The sequence below is a fragment of the Aythya fuligula genome, chromosome 2 (assembly GCF_009819795.1).
Source record: "Aythya fuligula isolate bAytFul2 chromosome 2, bAytFul2.pri, whole genome shotgun sequence".
Classification (NCBI taxonomy): domain Eukaryota; kingdom Metazoa; phylum Chordata; class Aves; order Anseriformes; family Anatidae; genus Aythya; species Aythya fuligula.
In genome coordinates this window covers 137,836,966-137,854,115 of record NC_045560.1, presented here as the reverse complement: position 1 = coordinate 137,854,115, position 17,150 = coordinate 137,836,966, and the positions used below count along the sequence as shown (strand labels likewise).

At 43.7% G+C, this 17,150-nt stretch overlaps 1 protein-coding gene across 2 annotated transcripts in view; it reads left to right on the top strand.

Moving 5' to 3' along the window:
* Nucleotides 1-17,150, top strand: part of RNF19A (ring finger protein 19A, RBR E3 ubiquitin protein ligase) — a 55,766-nt gene that overhangs the window by 18,990 nt on the left and 19,626 nt on the right. The window contains exon 2 of one of the 2 annotated variants that reach the window (XM_032181593.1): nt 109-113. The exons of the other annotated variant lie outside the window; for it this stretch is intronic. The gene's annotated coding sequence lies outside the window, so the exon portion shown is untranslated. The remainder of the gene's footprint in view (nt 1-108; nt 114-17,150) is intronic. 2 annotated transcript variants of the gene reach the window in all.

Here is a 17,150-nt window from a genome sequence, read left to right as displayed (position 1 = left end):
CAATTTCATTCAAAATATAAATGATCTGAAACTTATATCCAGGTTGAGCCACAAAACATGAAAACGAACATAAAACCCCACCCAATCATTGTCTCTGAGAACACAGAGGGAAGGTTTCTTCGTGATTACGAATCTAATCCCTTGCAGCTGCCCTGATGGAGCTGTGGTGTCTGTTCTGGAGCAGAGGTGGCTGGCGCTTTCTTAACCAGAAGCCTTGCTCCATCTCTGTTGGGTGCCTGTGAGAGCTTGCAAATGATGGCAGCTTTTTAGAAAACTGTTCAGAGCATTTGCTTTAAAGACTGGTTGCTGTGGCACCTACGTTTCTGTGTATTTCACATCTAACCCCTTAAACCCCGTGTCTGCTGCAGCAGGAGCGTGGATTTGTCTCATGGTTCCTTGTGTTTTCTTCTCCATGGTCCCTACTTCTTCAGTCTGTCTGAGGGGAAGGCGTTCTTACAGGTTTGTTTTCCTCTTTAGAAACCCATTGGTGAACGTTAATCAAATGTGATGTGGGGATGGAAGTCTCAAAGAGAAACTAATTCTAGTTAATGCTAGCTAAGTCTTCTCTCGTGGTGTCTGCACATTACTGAACGGCATAAAATTCATATAAAAGAATGTATTTATGCCCGAACCAGAGGAAAATGTATTGTTGATGCTTAAATCATGATAGAAACCAGCTACATATTTTGGAGAGTGCTGCGGTGTAAGCTTAGGTTAGGAAATGCTGGAGTGAGAGGTCTGCGGTGGCCTCGTTCGTAGAGTTGTGTGCGTGGTGTTGGGCAAGGCCCTTATTAGGGACTTGTTGGGTGCTTCTTCTCCTTTGTGCCCTTCTCCAGATGTTAAGGGGTTGATTTAGAAGTAGCCAGCACTGTCAGTGCTTAACAGAAGCTTTGAGCCTATACAATCCTATAAAGACACAAAACAGCCTCACAACTTTGCAGCCTGTGTCAGCTTATTGTAGGGGACAGACTTGGCCTTAGTGTCTGTTTCCCATCCTGTAAATTAGGAGAAATAATTTTCCATTGCAGAATTACTATGACGACTTCACAGGAGTCCTCCAAAGATGGATTTGTTAATGGCTTTGAAGCCATTAGTCTTGTTTAAAAAATAAAAATCTTAGGCTTGTATGGTATTTATTTAACATTATGTTGTATAATGTTGTTGTAAACCAAAAAATGTAGGATAAATAAGGTATGGGGCCTCATCTAGTAAGGAACTGAGAATAGGCACTGTGGAATGAGGCCAGCTCCAGAAAGATCAGTATGGGCTCGATCCTCCCCGCAGGTCAGAAGCCGGACCCAGCCTTTAGGATCCTTTAGGATCCTCCTGCCTCGCTTGGTGCCCTTGTCCCCAGGATCTGGGACATGGCTGCTGGAGCACTAAACTGCATCCAAACGGTATTTGATGGTGATGTGCCAGGAGCAGGTAATATGAGTGAGGGCTTTTTGGGGAAGGGCAGACGAACAGTAAGATCCTCTCTTATTTTGTGATGTGGTTGTGGCAGCCTTGCTGTGCTGCCCCGTATGGCACGGCTGCACGGGGCTCTAATATGTGGTTAAACACCTCATGGGAAATAATTTATTCCAAAAAATCTCCCTTATTTAATAGAAAAGTTTTGCTGCTCTAGTTGCTAGCAGAAGACATGGCAGCTCTGCCTTCTTGGTGCATCTTGCTGGTCTAATCTTGATGTTTTAAGGAAATGTAAACGGATTAGAAAAGCTGTTGGCACTGCTGGAAAACGGACTGCATCCAGACTTGTATGCTAATTTTCTTCTTCGTTATCAAGCCAAACTTAAGGAGGAAGCAGAAGATGTCACTTAGACAATTATTTCAGACCAGGCAGAGAGAGTACCTAATGGAAAAAAAGGCATCTTCTGAAAACTTCTACACTTTCTTCTTGCTGACCCGAGAGCAACTTGCCAGGTTTCTTCCCCGCCCTGTCATTTGTGTGCTGCAGGATCGTTGGTGAGCTGAAATGGGCGAGCAAACAGTATTGCATCAATGTGCTGGTTGTGCAGACTTACGACTTCTCTGTTAGCTTATCTTTCACTCCACCCATTTCACATTTCTTCCGTCTGTCTTCTCCTCCTCTCCCGTCCCTGTCTCAGCAGCAGAGCTCTCTAGGATTGTGGTTCCGGCGGTGAGTACGTGAGTGGACGTTTGGGCATGAAACGGAAAGGAGAGGGATTGTACCCGGGCAGTGAAAGCTCTAATTAAATTCTAATAACTTGCCGTTTTTTTTATGGGCACAGACACTTTTCTGTTCCATTGAAAAGCCACAAATGCAGCCGGAGCGGCTGCGAGCTCTAAGGGGGAAGTGTGGGCAGCTACAAACTACTCCAGTTAGGTGAAAATTTAAATTTAAGCAAAGTGCTGTCTTTCTGAACGTAGCTCTTATCTCCCTCGTACGGAACAATGTCAGCCTGACCAGTTATGTAAAAAGGCTTCGCTCTGTGTACGTTTCGCTTTGAGTTAAAGCTTGCCTGGTGTAAGTAAATAATGAAAGTCTTGTGATGCGAGGCAGAACAATTCCTTCTCGGACAGCGTCGTGCCTGATATCCGAGCTGGGCTGGCAGATCATTATTCCAGTTTATTGGTGTTTATTATTCATATTCTCCACCGGCTTTGATGTAGAAGCGTTTTGAATGTGCCTTGGCCCTTCTGCACGCCTGAATTCCATCGCTCTGCTCTCAGTCATGCAGCGGTGATAGCTACGAGGTGGTCTTCTGCTGGATAACTGCAGCTCGGCTCTTCCAAGGAGGATTCATCTGGAATACTGGCGGAAAGTTTGCGGCAGAGTGCTCCCATAGCTGTGTGCAGTTGTAAAGAGGGAGGAATCGTTTGTCTCTCTGGCATTGGAATGCTTTCAGTCAGCAGATCTGGAGCTTCTAAATAGGTATTAAACCATAAAAATGTGCATTGTAACAGCTTGTGTTAAGACGGTCTGATTAAAACGCCTCGCTTTTAGAGCGTTAGAACTTTTTCAACATTTTATATGCCTGTTTTTTCCAGGTGAAGCTGCAGAATTTCAGAGTCAGTGCAGGGTGAAGTTGCTCCTTTCTTTGTATGATGGAACCAGATGTGCAGCTGGAGTTTTTACAGGCAGCTTTCATTTTTCAGCAACAGCGATCGGGGCCGCGTTACTCTCAGTATTGGCGCTGTTAGAGCACATGATTCATTTTTGTCTCATGCTAGCTGCTGCAAGGAAACCACATGCGTATTGCAGCCTACCAAGGTTAGAGAAGTACATTTCCAACTGCATGCGGACCAGCCGTCGAGGATACTTAGTTATTCCGTGGAAGCTGCGTCCTGTGGTACCAAGTAGACTTGGGAGAAAATGAATCTCTTGCACAGACGTGCTTTGCCTTCACTGTAGGCAGCAGTTCTGCACTGTATGAAGAATCGAGCTGATGGTAATGCTCCATTCTTGAAATTTGAGTTAGTTTTTGTAGGTTGTTTATGCTGGCTGTTTCGCCACCCTCCCATCCTCCAGCACAGCCCCACGCTGCGTTTGTTGAATTTGTTTCAACAGCCCCTGGAAAGGGCTGAGTTGGGATTAGAGGCGAGGTTTTCTACCTGCGCAGTAATCCTTAGAGCTGAGGGGAAGGGCTCTTGTTGTGATAGCTGCCAGAGTTTGCTGAGAGCTCCTGGCATTGTGTCTGAGTGCATTGCATTGATCCGGGCTTGCTGGGAGATGGCAAACGCAAACACAGGTTTGTCCAGATCACAGTCCACTGAGCTGGAACTTTAGGTGAACTCCAGATAACTGGGTAATGTTTGATAAAGTTGACGGTTTATCTGGAAGGAGACATGGCCCTTTGTGAATCTGAAACTCGAAGCTCTTCAGCTTTGGTTTTCATTTGAATGCCCGCATCCTCTCTGGTTTGTCTGGTTTCTTTGTTAGACACTCGTTTCTCTCCCAGGAGCTGCTTTTTTTTTTTTTTTTTTTTTCCCTTTTCCAAGAACCAAGGCGTGTTGGCAGGAGCTGTGGAAGCTGAATGGCGTTATCCTTGAGTGTTTGCATGCAGGTTTGTAAAATTCCTGTTTTAAATCTGTTTCAGCTCCTGCAGCCTTTTGTTAGGGTCCTTCTACCTGACGTGTGGTGCCACATGAACCAGAAGCACTGACAGAAGTGGAAGTTTGTTATTAACACCCGTGTCTAGCTGGGAGTAATGTGTGAGGATAGCTCTCAGCATCCTTACAGAGGGCACTTCCACGTGCAGCTCAGCTCCGGGGGTCTGGCACAGCCGCTGTCAGGTTTGTGAACCTGCCTTCGTGCTTGTTCGGAGTGAGCGCCCAGCTTTGGAGTGGGAATGCGAGGTGTCACTGCTGTGGGGCTGCAAGCTGTAAAATGCTGAGTGCATAGAGGATGCTTTGGGGTTAATTTTTGAGGACTTTTTAGTATTGCTGTCTGCTTCCCAACCATCCTGTGTGAGGTATTCTGCCAGTGTCATGGGGTCAGCCTCTGCCGGCTGTTTGAGAAATCCCTTAGTCTTAAGTGATCCGCAGTGCCTTCAAACTGTTAGCTTTGGCTCTGTTTCCTGCTTTTAGAATAATTCAAATGACTCTTTTCCTCCTTGAGGCATCTGCTTTGTTTTTGAAGATGGGAAAGAAGACAAATGCCCCGCCGTCTGCCCTCCTTCCGTCTGGGTCAGGCTGCGTGGCTGCAGGGACGAGGTAGGCGGCTGGGGGGCTCGTGCTGCTTCCCTGCCGAGCCGCTGGGAGGATGGGGACATGGCAGCAAGCTTCACTCTGCCAGCCTCTTCAGCTCTTGCTGCCACTGCTTTGTTCTCCTCCTGGCTCTGGCTGGTGCAGAGAATTCACCTGAAGCCTGGAGCCGGCCGCGTGGGGAGCGTGCCTGATGGAGCCGTCGTCTCCAGCTGCAAAACCGAATCCGTCCTCCCCCTCTTCCTGCTGCTCTGCATTCATCTTCCGAGTCGGGAAGGCAGCTCCGAGTTGGGAGAAGTCCCCGTTGTGCTCTGCAACTGCTTCCAAAGCATCTGCAGGCAAGGAAAGCTGACGTCAGCAGTGCCAGGGCGAGGGCTGCCTTGCACGCGTTCGCTCCCCTCCTTCGTCGGGGGTGATGCCTTGTTGGGATCGCAGCAGGGTTAGCAGGGGAAAGAAACCATCACGAACGCTGTCTTCTCTGGGTAGAAAATGCACCTGACAAGCTACATGTACGTATTCCAGACGTTTCAGATTGTTTTCTAAATGTTTGTGCTTGACGTGCATGGCTTGCAGGATATTGCTTTTAGCTCTGCAGTAGCAGTTCTTTGCTGGTGTTCGGAGTGAAGATATTTTTCAGAAACAACAATCACTCAAGGATTTTTTCCAGTGTTCATACAAGGTTTGTTTAAGCAAGAAAAGTAAAAGATCATATTCTGCAATTTGAAATTCCCAGTGATTAGCTTGCAGTAGAAAGGAAGCGGAGAGCTAAAGGTGCTGTGTGAACTTGGGATCTGCCAGAGAAAGCGGTACTGTGTTTTTAAAGATGAGCGGAGGATTGACTTCTGCTTTCGCTGATGAAACAAGTATATTTTACTTGGAAATAAACGTGAAAGCCTGTGTGTGTTGGAGTGAATTTAAGAGGCTTGTTTCATCCGAGATTTATTTGGATGCGAACAGTTCAGGAGAGCCCTATTTAAGGCGATCAGAGCAGAACCGTGGGTGTCACTGTGACAGAGCTCAAAGTCAAGCCGGGGGATTGCAGCCGATTTAAAAAATAAACAAGAAGCTTTTGTAGCTTCTACAAACTGTTTAATCTGCTTTTTAAAGAAAAATTCATCCTGACATCTGAGGACTTTATCTCAAGTTCAGGTTAACAAGTAGTCTTGGCCTGAGGCAGCGTCTTCTGTGCTAATTCAGTTTACCAGATCTGATGTTTCTGTGATCTTAGGAAGCTTTTAAATTTGACTTTTTCTTTGTTTTTTAAGGTTTACTAAAAAGGATGTCGTTGAAGGCATGTCCCAGTGTTACTGCTTAAAAACCACAAAGTATGGTTTTACCTCAGAACCTGAAATAACCCCCCTTTGGTTGGAAGTCATAATGAGAAAGTGTCGAAGCTGTTTTCAGTAATGGAGAAAATAAGCACAGGAGCTTTTCTAGGAATTGTTATGCTCGCTTTGCTTTTTTTCCCCCTCTTGTAACTGCTTGAAATGGATAATGTGTCAGCGTTGCACAGAGTGCTCTAACTGATGGATGTTGCCATAAACGTGTAGAGAAAGCTCTTAGAGATGATGCTGGGTGAAGAAAAATGTAATGTCCAAGAAAGCGTAGTTAAAGAGCTGCTAGAAGGAATGTGTGGGCTTGCATGTGGGTATGAGTTTGTGTTGTGAGTTAGTGTTGTTACACTGCGTTGCTGTCAGTGAAAAATGCTTGGAAAAAGTCGCATCAACCAAGCTGAACCCTGTTGCATGCTGACACAGCGTATTTTTTGGCGTAGTGGATGATGTTGTAGGTGGTGAAACACTGCTGGCAGAGGAACTTACCCCTGTTGGCATGTATTTCCAGCATAGGTACAGCATCGGATGTATTTTTAATGGCATACATTCAGCATTTTCTCCTTTTGTGCTTTTTAACTAGCGTTTACACCATTTATACTGCTGGTGGAATCTGTCTGTAAAGGCTGCTAGATCATTCCCCTTCTCTTGCCCTGTCTCTGCTGACTGGGCTCTATCTCTTCAGCCCAGCCTTTTCTAATTTACTGAATCTCAATGGGGTTGGAAGAATCCTTTCCACTTGCTCTTTGCCCCCAGAGAAGCATCAGGAAGATCAAACTTCACACCTCGTGTATTGGTAAGCGAAGATTGAGTGCTTTACGGCTATCTGATGTCTTTGCTGCCCTTTTTTTTTTTTTACTGTTCCCATTTCTTTCTGCAGCAGGTTGGGCCGTGAGATAAGTTCCGTGGTACTTCTGCCGTTTCCTGACGCCAATGGTTTTTCTGGAGGCAGCGAGCGTTTCCTGTCTGGAAGCTAGAGGCAGTGTTCCTGGCAGGAGGGCTTATTTTTGTTTCCCTGGCTAGACCTTTCCCCGTCTTTGTTTTTGTCTCTTTCTTTCGCTCGTTCGTTCTGTTTTCATCTTGCTCTGTCCTTAAAATTGCACCAGTTTAATGAGGAAAATCATCAAATAAAAACTCAGCCATGCAGAACTTTGTAGCTAATGTTTGTATGTTGGCAGAACGCATTCATAGCCCAGGTGGCAGTGGGATTGGACATGTTATAGGTAAGCTGCCAGGCCCGAGATGCACTCTCAGTTTGCAGCGTCTGTAGGGAGGCTGCTGTGGGTTGTCAAACAGTGGCTTCCAGGAACCGTGACCAAGCATCTCTCCTGTGCCTGGCTAAGGTAACGCAACCTGACTCACTCTCACTGAGAGAAGTCAAAACCTGTATTAACTCGCTCCCTTTTCAAGTTAGTTTTGAGTACTTCACAAATTGTATTAAGATGGATATGTATATTTTGAATACAACTGAAAATATAGCACCAGAGAATTAGAAACTAATACATGAATAGTTTCCAGCACTCTTTGAGACATATTTCAAGAACAGTGTGCTTTTTTCTTTTTCTTCCCCACCCTGAAAATAGAGGTTAGTTATGCCAGAGGAAAACTGGAAGGGAGCTGGAAGATGCTGTCAGTCAGCTGGTCAGTAATATCTTGTCTCAGTGCAAGACAAACTCCTAGCTCTTAAATTTCAAGCTTCCTAGGAGCCAGGAGCTGAGATCTGTTAGCTCCTATGTATTCTTTTTACCCCAGACTTCTGCCCCTACAGCATGGTGTGCTGCTCTTCAGAGTCTCTGTGCTGTCTCTGGCACTCCTGCTGTCGGTTTCATATCCCGCTGCTGCAATATTTGTCCCATCTTACATTGTGGTACGTTTTATTTGCTTTGTTTTTATAGTAGGGCAAATTATGCAGCTTGTTTGGAAACAAAAGCTGCTCAGAACTCATTGTGTAGCCATTACTGTTTGATCAGGCATGATTACAGGCCTGAAATTACATCTGCATATTCTGGAAATTTATGAAAGTCTTGGTTATTTTCATTTTGGAGCAGCTTTTCCTGAAGGAATGATCTAAGTGTTCAGAAGTGTTGCAATGTTTTCCCCTTGCAGTATTGGTGCCACTTGCAGGAAACAAAACCTTCTGGCGTTATTTCACCTGTGTATGTGTTTATTCAGTTATTTTGCAATGTATAGTTCAGATTAAATTGCAGCTGAAATAAATGCCAAGGCATCATCCAATAGTTGTTTTAAAGAGCAAAAAAAAAAAAAAAAAGTAAGAAATGCTTGCTCTTGACTAAAGGAAATGCAGAGCTGAAAAAATCCTGCTTTGAGATTTTGCTTTAAGCAAAGAAAACGTGCTTTGGGATTATTTTGATACTGCTGCAAGAAGAAAACATTGCCATCACTTCTGCAAGAAAAAACTCTGGCAACGTGAAGCTTTTAATGGTTAAAGGAAAAATAGTTCTGGTGTTTTGTTTTTCTTCCTTTTTTATTTCTTCCCAGGGTTTCCAAGACTGGTTTGTGTTGGCAGAATTTGGTGTACATTTGTTTGCACAGTGTCTAGAATAAGCATTTTTTTTTCTTGTACAGCGAGAGAATGCATGGTTAAACCAAGACTGGCTCTGCTCAGTTAGATAAGGGAAAATTGATCCTGTTCGTCTCGTTCCCAACAGATGTAGGCTGGGAGATTTATGACTAGGAACAAGTCTGTCTCCACTGAGTTGTTAGTTTTGGTCAACCATTGCGCTCGCTGTATCCAGATTTAATGCTGCTGGTTTGGAAAATGAATGTTTTTAGAGTTTCAGGAATTGTTGCCCATTTGTCGTTTGTCAGCAAAATACGGGCATACAGCGTGGGCCCTTACAAGAATATCAGTCAACCTCCAGTTTACCGTGGCTGGCCTCGCTCGTAATCTATGTCTGTGCAGAGGAAAGCTTTTACTGGACATCTGAATTGTAGAGGAAAAGAGGTTTCTCTCCTAAGCTGCTTGTGTTTGATGATGGAGTGTGCCTTTGGGATTTGAAAGGACTTTGTGTGTGTGTCCCCAAAAAAAAAAAAAAAAAAAAAGAAGGAAAAAAAAAGGAGAAAAAAAAAACACAACTAAGCTGAGCTGGGAGGTACATGAGAGTGCTTGTAAATAAGAGCCTGCAGCTCTGTAAGAGCAAGGGGAACAGTTTTGCTGGAGCTGGCAGGCAGTCACTCAGCGACTTTCAGAATGAGTTGAGCAGCTTGCAGGACTTCCTTTCCCAATAGCAGCTGTCATGGACACATGATACAGGATGTATTGCGCATAAATTTCTAAGGAAGAAGCATAACTGTTTTTTTATAAGCTGATGAAGATTTTTCTAGCTGTCAGGATTGGTTAGTCGTGCTAAATACCATTGCAGATTTTGAAGCAGAACATTGTATATCAGTTAACTTCTGGCATTTCTGCGTTGTTTACTCTGCAGGGTTCTGTATATTTTAAATACTGTCAATCTTTTGATTTTAATGGCCGGTCAGTCTGACTGTCTTAGGCTCTGAGCCCAAGCGGGTCCATAGTCTGTCTGCTTGCTTCATTGTCTTACAAACAATTATGGTTTTGTTCGGTAAGTGAAAATAACATTTCCAGATAATTGACAAGAGGACTGCAAGGAAAAATGCAGTTCAGTAGAACAAACTGGGACATAACCTTGCATGCAGCCCCTAGACTTTTAAGGGATTAAAATATCTCTGCCTTAACAAATGTTCTTCTTCTTAAATCCTTGTACGTAATTGAAGCTGTGAAAACCAAATTTTTTTCTAACGTCACTTGGAATATGGAGTAATAATGTAGGCATAAAGTTGATTAGAGAAACCATAATATTTCTCTTTAATGTTGACAGATGTTTTACAGATAAATTGCAGTTGTCTTTTTGCTTTAGTCTGGATTCTCAGCTGAAAAAAGAGGCTGCACATGGTCAGGGACTCTTGCTAAATTTTTTTCAGCTTTTGGTATCTCAAATATTCTTTTGTTTAATTCTAACAAAGTATTACTTATTTCTAAACCAATCCTAATTATTAAAAGACTTCAAAACTGCTGTTACAGAAATTCATCCCGTATGATGAATCCCACAAATCCTTTTGCTCCTGGGAGATCCCTTTTTTTCTCACTTGGCAGTGATTTAATGCCCTACTCATGTCAAGCTGGTTCTTCCTAGAGGCTGTGACTACCTTTCAGTGTTGGGATAAGGCCCCTACTCTGTTGTGCTTATCGGTTTTGTGCCGATACGGGCATTTTTGTGATCATGTCAGCACCTCTATTGAGTCTACTGCAAACTCCAGTGTGAAATTAGTGAATGTTTGGTGCAGCTCAATTCCCAGTTGTTTGAACACACAAAAGTTAAAAGTGAAATTATTTCACTGGAAATGTCCTTCTGTTTCTTTAAAGTTGATAGGTAAAGTTTAAGACCTGTCATGACATTCCTAAAGGTTTTGGTGAATTTGTCATTGAAATGTGGATATGAGAGTCCTGTTTCTGAAATAATGGCTTCTGTGCATCAATCAGTAAGTCCATCATAGATACAGAGAAGTGAGAGCCTAATTAACCAAATGAAGAAGTAATTTGCACTTTGAAAAAGATCTGCTAGTAATAGGACACTCTGGTAACTTGAGTACCAGTGGTCTGCATGCTTGAAGTGAGGCATTCATGTATGTGGCGGCTGTTAGAATGACCTAGGATGCGAACGTAAAGGTATCTTGCACAAGTGTCTGAGAGATAAGAATGACTTTTTGCTTAGATCAGTTTTGGAAAATGTAAGCTACCACACTGGTGCCCTCTTTTTTAAAAAGTAGAAAGCCATAGTGAAGTACAGTTGACCTTAGTATATACTTAAAGTAGTTTTACACAGCTCAGTTTGAGGTGAATCAATTATTTAGGTCACTTTGACTTCACGTTTTTGCATCCTGGCACACTGTAATGAATCACTGTGAATGATAAACATAAGTTTCTTAAGGTCTGGGTACTTCTTCAAGGCTTGAGAAAGCTTCTGATACTCAATAGAAGTTAATAATTTTATAATTTTTTAGTGTAAAGAGATCATATTATTTGGATTACGTGCACCTTTTATTGGAAATTAAAGATAGAAGGCATGAAAAAAATGCACGAACTGCATTTCGTAGAATCACAGAATATCCTGAGTTGAAAGATCCATAAGGATCGCTGTGTCCATCTCCCGGCTCCACACAGGACCACCCCAAAATCAGACCCTGTGTGTGAGGGCATTGTCCAACTGCTTCTTGAACTCCATCAGGCTCGGTGCTGTGACCACTTCCCTGAGGAGCCTGTCCCAGTGCCGGATCACCCATTTTGTGCAGATCCTTTCCCTAACCCCCAGCCTGACCCTCCCCTGTCCCAGCTCCATGCCGTTCCCTCGGGTCCTGTCGCTGTCCCCAGAGAGCAGAGCTCAGCGCCTGCCCCTCCGCTCCCCTCGTGAGGGAGCTGCAGGCCGCCATGAGGCCTCCCCTCAGCCTGCTCTGCTCGGGGCTGAGCACACCAAGGGACCTCAGCTGCTCCTCATACATCTTCCCCTCTAGACCCTTCACCATCTCTGTAGCCCTCCTTTGGACACTCCCTAACAGTTTTATATCTTTCTTACACTGTGGTGCCCAAAACAAAGAGCAGAGCAGGACAATCCCTTCCCTTTCCCGGCTGGCGGTGCTGGCCCTGAGGCACCCCAGGGTGGGGTTGGCCCTGTGGGCTGCCAGGGCACGCTGCTGGCTCATGTGCACCTTGCTGGGACCAGAACCCCCAGATCCCTTTCCGTGGGGCTGTTTTTCAGCCTCTCATCCCCTGGTCTGTACATAAAACCAGGGTTGTCCTGTCCCAGGTGTGGAATCTGGCACTTGCTCTTATTAAATTTCATATTGCTGGTGATTGCCCAGCTCTCTAATTTGTTAAGATCTCTCTGCAAGGTCTCTCTGCCTTCAAGGGAGTCAGCAGCTCCTCCCAGTTTAGTGTTATCTACAAACTTAGTGTACCTTTAAGTCCTATATCCAAGTAATTCATGAAAACATTAAAGAGAACTGGCTGTGAAAAGGAGCCCTGTAGAATGGTGACTGGCTGCCAGGACGATGTAACCCTGTTTACTAAACCCTTTGAGCCCAACCCATCAGCCAATTGTTCACTCGTCATATTATGTATTTATGTAGCTGTGTGCTGGACATTTTGTCCAGAAGAATACTGTGGGAAGCAGTATTGAAAGCTTTGCTGAAATCCTAAAAGGCTGCATCAACTGGCTTCCCTCGGTCAGCTAAGAGGGTGACCTGGTTGTAAAAGGAAATTAAGTTTGTTAAACAGGACTTTTCCCCTTGTGATCCCATGTTAGCTGTGACCAATGACTGCATTGTCTTCAGGTGTTTCTCATTAACTCCCAGAATAATCTTCTCCATAATTTTATCAGGCACTGAAGTGAGACTGACAGGCCTGTAATTACCAGGGTCTTCCTTCTTGAAAATTGGAACAGTGTTTGCCAGCTTCCAGTCAGATGGGACCTCTCCAGATTCCCAAGACCATTGAAAAGTAATTTAGAGAGGTCTCGTGATGACATCAGCCAGCTCCTTCAGTACCCTGGGTTGAGTCCCATCAGGCCCATAAATTATCAGCCACTTGGAGCAGCAAATCCTGCACAAGCTTGGGGTTGGCTGGGAGTTCATCGTTACTGCAATCATCAAATTGCCATACAAATTTTCTCTCTGCAATGGCAAACAGCATCTCTGTAGTCCTCCAGTGTCACCCAACCGTGCTTCCAGTGGCCATATACTTTTCTTTTTCCACCTAATCTCTAGAATAAAATCCCTGCTCAGCCAAGTTGGCCTTCTGCCCTGTGTGCTTTGACGTTTTGGAATTGCCTTCTCCTGTGCTCTTAAGAAGTGGTACTTCAGAAGTGACCAGCACTGATGGACCCCAGTGTCTTTAAAAGCAGCTTTTCAGGGGGCTCTACCAACTATTTCCCCTAGCAGCCTGAAGTCTGCTCTCCTCATATCCAGGGTTGAAATTTTGGTGGCAGTTTTTCTCCTACCACCAAAGACTTTAAACTCTTTGTGTCACTAGGGCCAAGATGCCCACTGATCACCACTTCACCCATGAGATCCTCTCTGTTGAGAAGGAACAAAGGTACCAGGAGGGTGCCTTTCCCTTAGTACCTGTACTAAGAAGTTATCATCAAGGTGTTTCAGGAATCTCCTGGCTCTGTTTGTGTCAGCTGTGTGGAAGTCACCCATAAGGACAAGGGTGGCTGATCTCCTAAATATGCCTTTAGTCTTGTAAATATTAAATGGTGAATATGTTGTTATTTTTAAATGCAGTTTTTGAGGGGAAACGCATTGAACTGTTCTTCATTGTTTTAACTCTTCATGATACCAGACTTCTGGGTGAACCAAGTTTAAAGGCAGTAGAGGTATATTCTTTAGAAATCCTCAGACAAAAGCTTTTTTCCCCCAATTTAAAGACTGTTATGGAACAAAGTGACGCTTAAAGAATGCCTATTGGAGCCATAAACGTGATTGTTGTTTAAAAATTCCTGTTCATTGGCATTTAATTTAGTATCTTAAGCTTTTGCATGTTTTATATCATCCCATTTTATTTTTACGGTTCGTACGTTATGGAGTAAACAAAACAGCATGCCTTTGTGATGCCTCCTATAGATGGTTATCTGTGCATAAGAACGTCATGAAGTAGAAATTCCAGGCTACTGTACGATCACAACAGGAAATCCTCATTGGAAGGGGGAGGCAGAAGTGGTTTTCAGATCTGCAGATGCATTGTCAGTGGATGAATTTCAAGCTCTGGGCTTTTTTGCTACAGCTGTCTTCAAGTTGAAGTAGCGCATCTCACAAAACAACTACAGAGCATAGGTGTTTGGAATTACAGGTGTCAAAGGGAGCTGTTATTAATCAGTTTTAATCAAGAAATTGCTTTCAGTATAGCAATGCAGAGTTGACGCTTGACTAAATTGCCGGGAGGAACAAATGCCTGTGATGAAAGGGTGATCATTTGCAACAGGAAAAGTCAAAATTTGCAATTTAAGCATCAATGACATAAGGGACTATTAAGGGTTCTAGTGTGAGGATGTGGTTGCATCTACATTTACGCTGTTTTTTCTTTTTGCATACGTGAATATTTAAGCCTGCCCTCATTTTGCAAAGGTGTGTGAAACTACTTGTACTGGTAGCTGAGAATCTTGTATTTATTGCTCCTGTGAGTGCATGTGTGGTGCAAGAGCAGGCAACGTGCTACGTTCATGCTTCTGTGTTGGAAGGACAGTTAGGAACACGAGCACATTTGTTTTCTGTAGAAATCAGCTTATGGGAGTAGTACTTCATTGCTGCTTTCTTGCAAAACCGGTAGGGTTGTACTTGGCTGTCCTAGAGCATTTCTTAAAAAATTTTGAAATTGGTGAGATGGTAATGTTATGTTATAAAAAGCCATACCAGAAGATATTTTCCTGTTATCGCGAAGTTGAAAACTTTTCCCTTTCCAAGATTTCCAAAGCCTTATTTACTTTCCCTGCCACTGCTTTATGTGGTCGGCAATAGCATTTACTTAAGGGAGTGTGATAAAAATGAAATACAAAAGGGAATGAACTGGATGTAAGTGATGTTAGATTTTTCCATCAAACTGTTTAGGAGACATTCCCGAAGGAACAGGGAGCAATTACGTGCTGGGCTTTGGGAGCTACATCTATAAATGTCACTTGTGCTTTTGGAAAAGTTCAAATTATAAGGTGTTTTGTGCTGTGGTGACTTGTGTCTTGTGGTAGTCTGTGGCATGAGGAGAATGTGAGGAACTGCAGGAATCCTGATTTGTGGTAGGGTTTTAGGCATGGCAGGAAGCCAAAACCAAGTTTTTTTTTTCTGTAGTCTGTAAGTGCTTTTGAGGAAATGTTGAGGACAGCGGTGAACTTATATTTTTAGGAATGATGCTGCGTGTGTGGCTTTTTTTTTTTAATCCCTTCCCTGCTGCCTGCATTAGTCGCTTCTGTATGTTGACAGAGGTTGTGCTGGGCTGGAGGAGTGGTGCAGAGCGTGGAATAAAGGCAGCTCAAACTCAGACCATTGATGCTCATCACCGTGTACCGCAGCTCCTTTCAAGCCCTTTGATTTCACCACTTCACTTTTCGCGCAGCGTGTCTCCTTCGTGTGGGCTCATTGTTACAGGGATAATGCAGGCATTGTGTTCTGCCCCTGTACAGAAGGAAATCTCCTTCCCTTCTCCTGGCAGCACGAGCATGCAGATGCTGCGTTGGGTTGGGCAACGGGAGGAGAATGGGCCAGGGCTCCACACGGCGCTCGTCAGGCTTTTGTGGTTCCCTACGGCTCTGCTCGGAATTAGCATTATAAGGTTTGTCTTCCTTTCTGTCTGTCATAAATCATCCGCCAAGGCTTCTCAGCAAAGTCATCTTTGAACGTCAGTGAAACAGCAATCCAGAATTGCTATATAAGGAAGGGAATGGCTTTTAAAACCAGCGTCGTGCACTTAAATCTAGGGAGGGTAATTGATGATTGCTCTTTTAAAGAAAACGATGGAAATTCAGTCAGGACTTTGCGAAGCTGCCAGTTATTTCAAGACAGCCTGCTCTTTCTGAGAGGCTGCTTCTTAGACTGCGTTACGCAGAGAGCTATAGGACCTAGCCGTCTGCTTCTGGAGAAGAGCATGGGAGAATCTTTGTTTATTAACAAAAAAAAAAAAAAAAGCCTGATTCATCATCACCACAGCTTCCATTTCTTGATTTCATGCATCTGCTGGAGCTGGCAGAAATGTTGTAATACACATTCTTTCCTCTCCAGAGAGAGGGAGGAGGAGGCTTATAGTCATAGATCTGGCTGCGTTTCTGTGTTTACTTCCTCTTTTTTTTACACGTATTTAGTTTTATTTAAAACAAAAAAACACCTTTACGCTTGAAATAAATGTTTTGACTTCTCTTCCTTCGTGGATTCTCCTGGCTGAAGAAGACTGGTGCTTTCCACTAGTCTGGTAGTATCTGTGTGAATATGCAAATAGTACGAAGTATGTAGTTCTGATTATGCTTTTAAGGTTATTCTTGCACTTCTAGACCTACAAACTGAATTTATAATCAGCTGGAGGCTATAGGATTTGTTTCTGTAGTATATTTCAGACACTATCTACCAACTGCAAGCAATATTTATGATTCAATGTTGAGATCCTAGACAGAAGAACATTCACTTCTGGCATCATTGAGCAATTTATTTTATTTTATTTTTTTTAAAGATAAGGGAATGTTTTACCTCACTGAAAGAGAAACAGTGGCAGTAAAACCACTGCATTGTATTGTGGGGGAACAGAAGCAGGTGAAGCATCCAAGATGTTCCCTCTGGGAGGGAGCCTCCCCGAGAGGCTGTGGGGTCTCCTCCTTGGAGCCCTTCAGCAGCCGCCTGGACGTGGTGCTGGGCACCCTGCTCTGGGTGTCCCTGCCTGGGCACAGGTGGCACCGGGTGAAAATCTGGCCTCCAGATTTCTCTGCCAGCCTCAGCCACTCTGGGATTCTGCTTGGCTAGGTTTGAGGCTGAGAGTGTTCCCTCAGCAGGGAAGAATATGTTCCTGAAATTGGCTTTTATTTTAGACAAACCCTGGGAATAAGACTTTTCGCATGGTGTTCCACAGAGGTAAGATTTTCCATCATTTAAAAGAAAAAAAAAAAGTAATAATTCAACACTTGGAAAAAACAGAATATAGTGTCTTTTTAATTTTTCCTTAAAAAAAAAAACAAAAACAAAAACCTATTGACATGAAACATAAGACGTCTTTTAAACAAAACCAGGAGATGGTGGTGGTTGTGGTGGTGTTTTCACTGATGTCTCATGAGAAATGTCTTCTTCTGTTACAGAAGTGGTTGACTACGAATTCCTCTTGTACAATTAAGCTGGCAAAAAATGGGAATATTTGCGTGTTTGGGGCAACCTGGTGCTTTTGGTTGGAGATGGTGTGCTGCTTGTAGCGGTCTCTGTCAGAGGAGAATGGGAGAACACCTTCCTTTCTCCTTTGAGCCACTCATTGAAGCAACAGGGAACCCCTCTGCCTTAAAGAGAATAATTCAGCCTTAGTATGCGATGGGAATCTGTTTTTTGGTTGATGTTTTTGCTCTTTACTTCTTTAAATGTCATGAAAAATTCAAATGT